Genomic DNA, 11,875 nt, shown 5'->3' with positions numbered 1-11,875 from the left:
GACAGCTGAAGGTGAGGGGCTCAGACAGAAGGAGAAATCACTGAGACTGATCAAGTCCTGTAATGCTGGCTTTACACTGGGAATCGGCAAAAGAATAAAATGCAGCCAAGCACATCATCTGTGGCTTTAAAATTCATTTGAAGTAGTCATTCAGTTTTCTGAGAGGTTGATGGTCAATCTGACTTGCACAGAGGCAGGAGCAAAACCATGCTATTGCAATGCTATCATTAAAGGTTAAAATGCAAACAAGATGTTTCCAGTTGTAATCAGCCAATAAATTCATCAGCATTATAGAAAAAAAAAAAGAGAAAAAGAAAGAAAGAAACAAATCAGTTTTCATATTCCCATCTTTGTTACATTTGTCAAGGTAGTTGAGGTGCATTTTCATATGATAAAACTACCAGACGTGTCTAATTAACATTCTTACTGAAAGTATGATTTAATCCATCCTGAAAACAACATTGTCTTAAGTTGATACAGCAATAAATACCAACCTACTGGTAAATCAAAAACTTTCTGGAGTGGAAATGAGCATTGAAGCTGTTCCTTTTGCTACACCTCAACGACACCCAGCTGTATCTGTGTCATTTCTTTGAAAGGTCTATGTAATAGATACACCAGCTGCAATGCCATAAACCTCTGTGAGTTACCCATTTCAGCTCTTTGCTGTCCTTACTATCACAAGGTTTTCATAGTTGCCTTCCATATCTTTGTCTTCTCCATCTGTCGTTTGCAAATGCTATGTGCTTCTCAGTCCCCAAAAATTTCTTAATAGACTGAAAAAAGCCAATTTACTAAAACCTCTTCACAGTCATGTTTTGTAGCTCTCTGATCATGGTGTTTGCCCTCTTCCAGGCTCTCTGGCTAATCCATGCCTTTCTTAAAGTTCAGGTGAGGAAACCATGCTCTATTTGAAGCCTCACCAACACCAAGAAGGATCATTTCATATCTGCTGCACACCATAGATCAGTTTAATAAGAGCAATGCAAGGATAGCCTTGGTTGGTAACAGTAGGGAATGTAGGCTCATTTTCAGATACAATACTCCTGATAGCCTTTCACAGGAAACTGCCACCCAACCAGTTATTCCTGCTTTATATTTGGGCAGCTAATTATTCCTAACCAAGACTTTTCCCTTCTGGGGAAAAGGGAATCCATTTCTTTCTGGAGAGAGCATCAGTGCCAAAGTCTTTCAGTTTGCCATCAGTTGTCCACAAGGAATGGGCACAGAGAACAGAGCAAAATCAGGTGGACTCAAGTATAAGGTTTACACTGTTCTTTGTGAACTTTTCCTTGGGATCTACTACCAATATCATCAAAAATGAGAAGCCATAAACTACCACAGATATGTATCAGGGATTAGGCAGGCACATAATGGGGCAGGATTTGGCCTAAAAGTCTAAATTGAAATGCAAACTTGTTCACCAAAAATTAAGAAACCTAATCTTTCCACGTTTCAAAAGTTAACCAGAGACTACTTATGGATCATTTATAAAAAACATATTTACCTTGGTTAATTCACTCTTATTAGGGATCACATGCACAACTTGAAGTCAAGACTTACACAACAGGCAATGGCAAAGTAGTTTCTTTATAAAAACTTCATATACTAATGATTTGCCATAGAAAAGTTAAAATATTCCTATTAAATGAGAAACATTTACCGAAAGGTGTTTCATAAACATGATTTACTAATAACATTTCAAATGTATCCATACCACAAATGAAAAAAAAAGGAAGAAAACTATGTGTTACTTTCAAAAGGTCAAACAATATCAGCATCAGTTTAATTAGACACAAACTATGATAATTTCTCTCAGGAAGTGCAAGACCTAAGCGTTTTGAGCCACAAACCCATTTATTCTGGGTTTCATTCTCTAAGAATGGACCTAGAATGATCTGGCTAAACCCCTACTGGTCAGTCATGGGATAGCTTCTCACAAAAACAGTTTCTTCTTCACCATCACAGTTACAAAGTAGTATTGCTCCCACTGGGTGAAATTACTTTCACAGACATTGTAACAAGTTGGTTTCATATTTCTTTATGTCACTGGGAAAAAGTTCATTAAACACAACAATGTTTAAGGCTTTTCTGAAAACTACTGAACTTTTGGTTCTCCTGATGCCTCAAGTTTGGAATCACCAAGATGTGGGCACCACACTGAGCATAACTTTTTCCAGGCAATTGCCACAGATTTGTGTGAAAATAACTGCATGAAGAAGTGAACAGTTAAGTCACTAATAGACTGGTTGCACCTGCAAAAACCCAATTTGTTTTCATAACCATGGTAACCACATATTCATTAAGTCACCTTTATTTTTTTAACAAGGCTTTTAGGTGTATTTTGTGGGGGGAAGCCCTCCATATGTAGCAATTCATCTAACCAGACTGGCAAACATTATTTGAAAACTGCTCTATTCATAATGAGTTAGACATTGCCACTCAAAGGCAGTGGAGACCAAGCTTTATAAATCCCACCCAAAACCTTATTTTTATCAAACATTTCTGTATGCAAGCAAACTTAGGAAAAGGTGCCAAAGCAGAAGCGCACAAAACCAATGTTCCCTGTTTAAAGGGGTGGTACTGCAGCTGTGGAAACTTTCCTGACACTCCATGCCAATTTGTCTCATCTCCAAGCTCATTGGTAAGCTCAACCATGTTGCTGATCTAACCAAACTGATGTATGTCCAAGTGACAATTTGCATGTGCAGCTAAAGGATGAGTACACAACCTGCATGGAGTTTCACATGCATTCATTCACAAACCTAATTTGGAAAAAAAAAAAAATTTAAATTAAGCTTTTTATTGAAGTCAGTGGCCACTAAGCTTTAAAGTGGCAATTCACTGAGTTTCAGTTATTTCATGGGCCTGCCTACATTTCCTTTTCATTTGGTTATGCTAGGGCTCTGAGCACCATGGCAAATACATGACAGCTTTCTCAGCAAGCCCTATTCTCTGCAGAAATTGCTCAGTACTACCTGTTATTGACTGGTTTCAAAATGCAGTCTCCCATAATCTACACTAAGATGTGAATATTATACCCATCACCCCAAAATATGCAGAAATAAAATATTTGCAATTAGTTCAGGAATCTTTATAAGTTTGATTGGTTAAGGCTTCCAAGTTTTCAATAAATTGTTTAAAAATATTTATCTGTGTAAAAGCAAAACTGGTTGTCCCAAGGCATCTGCCTGTTATATTCACTTCATTTGGTTAATACACATACTGTGGTCTAGAGACTTCTGGAGCATAATGACAGAATGTTTAGTAGGAAAAACACTTTATGTCTGTGGAATTTCAAAGAACCCTTTTAACCTATTAACTGTAAGGCATTTCACAAGTATATGCTAAACTTCACAACTCTCCTAACAAGAAGAATCTCAAAGGAAGAAGAAAATCAATTCATGCAAGCAACACTGATGGACAATTCTTTATTATGATAGTCTGTGTCTGAAATTATTGATGGCAATTACTGATGCTGCTAGCTCTATGCTCCCATAATGAGGAAATTCAGAGAAGTTGCTTCTGGAAAGGAAATGACTGAGCTCTTGTCCGAAGTGTGCATCCAAGCTTTGTGCATAGAAAATAACTGCAAGAGGGTCAGCTGCCACTAAACTGGGAAAGAAATCCATGCAAGAAGAGATTTCTCTCCACACTTTCCCAGAATTTGTTGCTATACTGTATAGTCACTGGTAGCAGCCAGCTCTATGCCCATTAGTGAAGAAGTCTTTGCAGAAGATCTGTTTCCATATTAGAAAATAAAATACTCATCATGATTTCACTTTATTGGTTATTTAAACATTCATTTAAAACTTCAGGTTAAAACCTATTTTTGAAGTAATTACAAGCAGAGCTTCTTTACAAAAAGGTATTCTAGAAAATGAATGTCCAACATGTATGTGCAACAGATGGAATTAAGTGTTATTGCTTGTTACTCAGGTCTACCTTCTTTGGCAATTCCAAATAATTGCTTTTAGAATGCTTTAGAATTCTAAAAATGTGATGTAAGTAACTTCTCTGTTGTTCATTTAGTTTAAAAAGACAAATGTCCTGACATTTTTCCTTTAAAGAGTTTTCTAAAGTAGATATTCTTAAAAGAAAAAAAAAGTAATATAATTCAATAAATCACTTCTTATTTATAAATAGAACCATATGTATGGTCACCCTTTAAAATTTTGCCAGCTGCCTTAGATAACTAACTTAATCACAGTATTTATAAATTGTAAATAGTCCCTGTAGTAAGTTTGGAGCTATTTAAGAAACACTGCAACTAGGCAGAGATCCAAAGCATACTGAATTGTGTGGGATCCTTTCAACTGAATTTTGGAGAGCTTGCATTGGGCCCTTATTGAATTAGCTCTTTTCCCAAGACAAAGTTTGCAAGTTTCAAACATAGCTCCAAAAGCTTCTTTCCCTGTCCTTGATGCCTGTATTTAAAACCTGACCTCTACTGAAAATCATTGAGTGCGCCATATAAAAATCTGTGCATCAATTATTCAAGCTCCCTGAAGGCTTGTGAATGGACAGAACAAGACACCTGGAAACACCAGATACTGCTTCAGGTGTACATGCAGATAGTGCAGTAGCTTTACCATTACTGAAGGGGTTCCCAACAAAAGTTATAGCAAGGTTCTGGTGTGATAGCATGTTCTGATAGGCAATCCCAGCGGGAGCCAAGCTCTGCAGCTTTGTGTCACAGTGAGCCAATTTATTACTTAATACACAGAAGGAAAGTGAAAGGCGGAACAGACAAACTGTGTATTTACTATTTCTCATTTTCAGGGCCGGAGAAGAGGAAGACACAGCTAGTAGCACTTGATGACAAAGGGTAATATTCCAGCCCTGGATATTCTGGGCAAAGCCTACTCTGCTCACAGCTCACTGCAAAGTGAACTGCTGCAGTTCCCACAAAGTATATTTAATTTGGTCATGCAGCCTGCTGACCTTGCTACCAGTGAGAAAAACAACAGTGCTGTCAGTCATGCTTCAGGCAAGTAAAACAACTAACACATTCCCAGTTCCTCAATATGTCCCAGTATGGGCACACATACACATACCCTCACACACTTCAACATAGCCTGAACCAATACTATTAAAAGTTCACAAGTTGGCATGTAGTAAATATGGGTACATAAATATATTTATACACATGCATACATATGCACATAAAAATTTTTTGATAGTTAACTGTGCTACTGTAAATATAGAAATACATATCCATTTCCCCTTTTTACCATTTTTACACACACACACACACACACACACACACACACACAAAAAAAAAGCTTTTAAAGTACAAACATCTGAAAAAGTAAATACTGCTTATTTTTGTCACCATGTCCCTCCTGAGAATCACACTGTCTCAGCTTTTGCCTGTTCTTTTAAGTATCTGGACTTAAAAAAAAAAAAAAAAAAAAAAAAAAAAAAAAAAAAAAAATATATATATATATATATATATATATATATATATATATATATTATAGTATTGGACTTACTTGGCCAGAAAAATAAAATGGAAAAGGCTCTTCAAAACATAACAATCAAACAGTGAAATAGATATGATATCTAAGTTTAACCCTCTATTTAACCCTCTGCAGACTATTAATCTAATGACTGTTTGTGAGAACCATTGGAGAGAGGGAAATCAATAGTGAGACTTTGCAGGGCTATCACTGGCTAAGCTGCAGCTGCAGGGGACACATCAGAAATCAACATGAAGAAAATCCCCCACCGATGTCCTTTCTCACCAGAAAGTGATGGCACAGCTCTAGAAACCTCCAACTTCTATAGAGAAGTTATGGAGAGAACAAATTTGGCTTCATCTGTGCTCACCACCCAGAAATGGCCTGCATGGATTGTATTTGAAACCAACACCTACATTCCTACAGAGGCACCCTCTATGCAAGGTCAGAGGACAATCTCTCCTGGCCATAGGAAACACATGCAACACCTGAGATTTCAGCAATTGCAGCAGACCAGGAGGAAGGCAGTCAAATTCTGATCTTTGCTAGGTTTCTGTGCCAAATCCAACTTTATTTTGTGAGGCTGGGTGTGTGTCGATTATTGTTATTATCAGACTCTCCACAAATCACCAAATACCTGAATTTGGGTTGTCTGATCCTCTTGTTTGACCTCGGTCAACCTCATTTTTCTTTCTCCTAATCCCAGAAAAGAGATTATCATATTCCCTGAGACTCTCAAGTATCTTTGAGTTAGAGAAAACAAGATTTGACTACAACAGTCCTGAAATCTAGGACTTGTGAAGTTTTATATGAATTCAAAGTTTGTTCTGCACAGAAATCCCAAATAGCACTGAAGCTGGAAAATGCTTCTGTTGGGAAAATGTGGGAAAACACTCATGCTGACATGCTTCACATACTTCATCCTCAGGCATACCAGTTTCACACAATTTTAATTCATGGTCACCTAGGGAAGGGGAACAAATTGGGATTTACTGCTGGCTGTGCTTAATTTGTTGGCATTGGTGGTGGTGGCCAGACACACAGTTTAGTAAGTTATCAGGTCTCCATACTTCCTGACCCCAAGAAAATCTCAATTAAGGAAAACTATTGATTTTTTTGTGTTGCCAGTCAATCAGAACCAGACTCCAGCACACAGGTAGGAGCAGTTGCCCCAGCCGAGCTCCTTCCTAACAATCTGCTCTTTCAAGAGTCATGCTAAGCTTTATGGATCTCATATTCCAGATGAGAGCATTTTAATCCTGCAAATTACTGTTTATTGATGAAAAAGGGTGCATATTGAAAAAAGTCTTTTCTTCTAAAACACACACCTTGAGAAACTTACATTGCTTATCTGACATCCTATTTTGCACTGTGGTGGCATAACAAATGCTGATACAACATCTGAGAAAGAGGGCAGCACAATAAGGCAAGCACGAAGCTGGATTTAGGGAAGGCAATACACTTCTTGTCAGATTAGGTATCTGATGGCAAATCTCATGTTCTGTAGCTGGTCAAGCTGTTTCAGATGGCTTACACAACTGATATAAAGCTATTTATATTTCTATCAATGGATAATTCATGGTATGTCTTTTGAATAATTTATTTTAAGAGCTCTTTAATATTCTTTAGCATTTTATTTGCCTCCTATAATGGTGTTTAGACATATTAATCATTCAGAATAAGATGAGGGTAAATTCTAAAAATTTCTTATCTCCCACAACTTCAAAGTAACACTCTGCTGAAGAAATAAAGATATATGAATGCCAAAAAAAATGCTTTCCCCTTAAAATATTCCCTTCCAGTATGACTTCTATGTCATTTGTACTCAGCACACAAGACTGGAAACATTTTGGACTCCTTTCAACTCTGCTGAGGCCAATCCAGATGTTGAACGCAATATTTTTATTTTTAACTTTCTATTCATTCAACACTAGGCATTGCCAAAATCTGCCTCTCTCCTTGTGCAATCTTTTTCATTAGTACAGAGAAATATGTAAAATGTTTTCAGCTGAAACATGCAGGAAGAAATGATAGCCAGTTTATGTGAGAATAACTGATGAAACTATTTATTAAATATTGCCAGCAAGGCACCAAGAGTAATTACACCCAGTTGTCTTCCATTCCTCTTCGCAAAGATGACATTTTCTCATTCCTGTTTTCATTTCTCATGCTTTTGTCATAGTCTAGCAGTAAAAGAGACCAAGCTCGTATTCTTTCCAAATTAAAAAAAAAAAAAAAACAAACAAACAAAAAAAAAAAAAAAAAAACCCAAAAACAAACCTGCATTTTGAGTGAGGATTTAATAATCTGGAGTGAAGTCTAATTGATGACTTCTAGAGTGAACAAAATATCTGTTAAGGAGTTTCCAATTCAAAAAGACATTCTGCCTCAAATCACTTTGTTTCTTTCCCTAGAAACCATTCTAAACATGAGGGAGAAATAAAGGAACAGAGAAGTAGAAGAGGGAAAGAAGTATTTTGACTACTAGAATGTATTTACATACACGATGTTGCAAGGAATAGCACCAGCTGAAACCAAAGGACTTGAACTATGCCACTCCAGTGCAGAGACAGAAGCCTGAAAAATAAAAAAGAAGGAAACTTTATTTTCTGAGAAAAAATATTTCAAGAAAATAAGAAAAGCACTCTATAATGCAGAATGTTTTTAAAGCCTTCTTTCAAATCTTCTTGGCAAATAAAATTTTGTTTGGTTTGGTTAAAAGCAGTGTGGCTTATGCCTTTGGCATTCAAATTTACATTCTAATACAAGTGTGCTTATAAACTTGAATAACCACACTGCAAAGTCCCAAACACTGCACCCCTGAATCTAAAAGCTGCTACTGCCAACATATGTATTTTGCCCAGATCTCTCCATCTGCAATCAATTACTTTCCTTACTAGAACCAAAATTCCCAGTCTTTTACAGCTTGCTCACAATTATTAAACTGTAGTGCTGCTCTCCAAAAATTGCAATATTTTTTATCATCTTTCCAGTTTCATCTCAAATGCATTCACTCTAATTATGCCTTTTCCATCAATTTGCAAAGACCATGCTAGATTCTGAGAATGAAGCTGAACTTCCTTCATTTCACTGAACATCCTTAACAAAGGGAGCTGCAGACCAAGGTAACTCCTCATTTATACCTGTGCAGCCCTGTTGGCTTCAAATTATTCTTTCTGATATCCACATGTAACTCAAATTCCAGTGGCTTATTATTGGTGAAGTTGATTGGAATGTATTAGACTGTTGACAATGCACAATGTACATGACGAAATAAATTAATTTCCTCTTTCTCCCTCACATTACACTAAAGGACAAGGTTTGTTGAACAAAAAAAGCTGTTGCTTTCTAGACCAATTTTCACACTCTGCATGCAATATAAAGAGCTACCTGATGTGACTTATGATTTTGTTGTCCCTATTGAAAGCAAAAAATAGTGCTGTTTTCCCTACTGCATCCTACTTCATCTGGAAAGCCCTGAAGGGGTCCTGGAAAAAGTTGCCTTTACTTAGCCAAATCAGACAGAGACTAGAGATTGAGCTGGTCATTGCTAATTCTAATTCCTCCAGATTCAGTCTAAGTGCTTCAGAGTGATAGAAGGTTTCTACAGTGTCAGAGCATGATACAGAGCCTTTCAAAACCCATACAGAGAAAAGAAAGAGAAGAAAATTCTGATAACCTTCAAATAACTGCCTTCACATCACTGAGAATTTTTTTCAGGCTTAGACTTCATCATGAGAACTTAAAAATGCCTTTCTATATGAAGTTCAGCTGAAGAGACTAAACATCTGAAAGTTTTATTTTCTGGTAGACACGTGGATGGCAGAAAGCCTGCTGGTACCCTGAACTGATTTAATCAATTTTCAGACATCAAAGTAAAACAGACCCAAAAAATCACCCTGAAGAGATACCAGAACTTGTAACCAAAATAACACATTAGACAAGAATTAGTGGGAAGTGACATGAGCTATACTTGCCTAGGACTTCCTTCAGACTATGACAAATCCCTGAATGCTGGGCATATAAAAAAAGTCAACAAATTAACCCTGGCAGGAGAAAATAAGGAATCAGGCCCACTACATAGGAAGGCACTGGCATTTTTGCAACATTTACTACTAATCCTGTAGTATGTCTGATTCTAAGTGACAGCATGTGGCATTATCATAAATGTCAGTTTCATTATTGCTGCCACTTTCACCCCCTAATCTTAGGGAAAGTAAAGCTGTTAAGATGTTGGAAAAGTGATAGAATATTTTATCCTGATGTTATGGACATATGATCACTTGTAGCACTCTGCTATCATGAAGGGGAAAAGAAGCGTTAAAACTTCTGAGCTGCTCACACAGGATTTAGCAAATTACCAGGTCAACAGGTATAAGTGGCAGAATGGGGGAAGAGGAGCTGTTGGCTAAACTATTTGTGGTGTACTTGCTTCAGTGGAGGTGGGGTGTGCACACATGGTAAATGGGGGACTTGGAGGGGCCTACAAGAGATTACCCAATGTTGTAATGGGATATCAAAGAGTTATCTGCATGCGCTGAATGAGTTGTATGAGTCATTCTAAAACCTCCTCACAAAACCTGACTACCATGCCATCTTGGACTGCACTAGATAGATAGATAGATAGATAGATAGATAGATAAGTGTGTGTGTGTGTATGTACATATGTGTATATGTGTGTATATATATCCACCCCTCTGGTTTAGAAAAAAAAATATTGAAGAATATCCAAGACGCTGGAATCATAATTGAGTTTCTTTGGTTATCCTTTTTTATCTCTGAAAAATAAAAAAATAATAATATCTCTGTAAAAACTACAGAGAAAGAGGGAAAACAACTGTGGCTAATAGAACAGTGCTGATGAAACCTTTCAGCCAGACTAGCTGTATTGAGGGTAGAACACACCAAACTGGTGACACATCCACCATTATACCCAGTGCCATTGTTCATTGCAGCCTTGCAGCTCCTAGTTGTCTAGTTGTTTTCTGGGACCAGGATTAAGGATAACAAACCCATCACTCCTTCACAGATTAAATGGGATTTTTTTTTTTTTTTTTTTTTTGGTTGAGTGAAAGATCAGTAATCTCTTATTTCTTTTACTCAGAAGGGCCTTTTCTCATTCTCACGTGCTTACATTCCAGGTAAAAGAGTTTAACATTAAAAGCATAATGCCAGTAGCACACAGTCTTTAGAGAGAATAGCAGTAGTCAGCTTCAGGAATTTCAATCTTCAGCTGATCATAAAATTAATTTAAGCAAATATAGGAGTTGCAAAGCTAGTAAGAATATGCTCTTGACTAAGAGTCTTTGGGATATCACAGGCATTGGTTGTAAATTAACATTTTTTACATTCGCCAAACATCCTGTGAGGGCTTCTTAAGATTAGGCAGTTCATGTTACAATCAACTTTGTTTTTAAAAAATAAAATCTTTCTTTGAACACCAACCTTTGCCCTGAGGCACATCTGCTGAGGAAGACACAAAAACAGGTTACATCATCTTGTTAGTTTAAGATGAGGTCCTCAAAATATATATTGAAAACAGAATCTTAAGAAATCACATATTTTATTTTTATTATTCCAGGAATACTGAGTTGGCAAGCTTGTCCTTGAACTTGCAGTGCCAAAATTAATACAATTATGCACAGAAGTCTTGTATTATACAAAATACAGTTTATATTTTCAAAATATTAATTCTTGGCAGGGTATCTTTCACCATGAAAGAATTTCAGCTTGCCTAACAAACAACTAAACTTACTGAATAACCCCACAAACAAAATAGGAATGGTCCTTATCTGAAGTATCTACTAATTATCTCCCACTTTCACCCAAGAAGAAACAGAATTGGAAAGGCAGACCCAGCTCTCAGGGGCACTTCAGTAGTGGGTCCACTCTTTGCACGTTGTTAAATGCTTGGGTTCAGAAAAATGTCTCAGCACCTTGCAGAAATGGTGTCCTGATTGCCACATCCATGCTCTCTCTTCTGCCCTCCCAGTTCGACGCAGCCATGGCAGAGCTCTCCCCACAAAAAGGTGTAGTGGAGGCTGTAGAACACCTTGACCAACGCTCTCATACTTTCCAATAGCACCTACAGCACAACTGCTGGTAATCAAGGGCTGTGATGTAACCCACCTTTGGTGAAAGTGAGACTTCACCCCTTGCTAGCCACTGCAAGGGACACAAAAGTGCATCTCTCCAGCCTTTTGCCCTTCTGAATCCTCTTCCTTGCTCCTCCAGCTGGAAGCGCATGGATGGGTTGCTTCATCTGTCACCTGAGCTTGGGAAGTGTGAGCCTAAGGAAATCAGTGAGCAAGATGAAAGGGAGAGCATGGTCACTCATCTTGAAAGAACTCATTTCCCTTCCCAAATGCATCTTCCTCAGTTCATCCATCTTCCTGCCACCTCCCATTTTGAAG

The sequence above is a fragment of the Vidua chalybeata genome, chromosome 3, assembly GCF_026979565.1.
Source record: "Vidua chalybeata isolate OUT-0048 chromosome 3, bVidCha1 merged haplotype, whole genome shotgun sequence".
Lineage (NCBI taxonomy): Eukaryota > Metazoa > Chordata > Aves > Passeriformes > Viduidae > Vidua > Vidua chalybeata.
The sequence above is the reverse complement of the archived record's forward strand: the minus strand, read 5'-3'. Positions refer to the sequence as shown.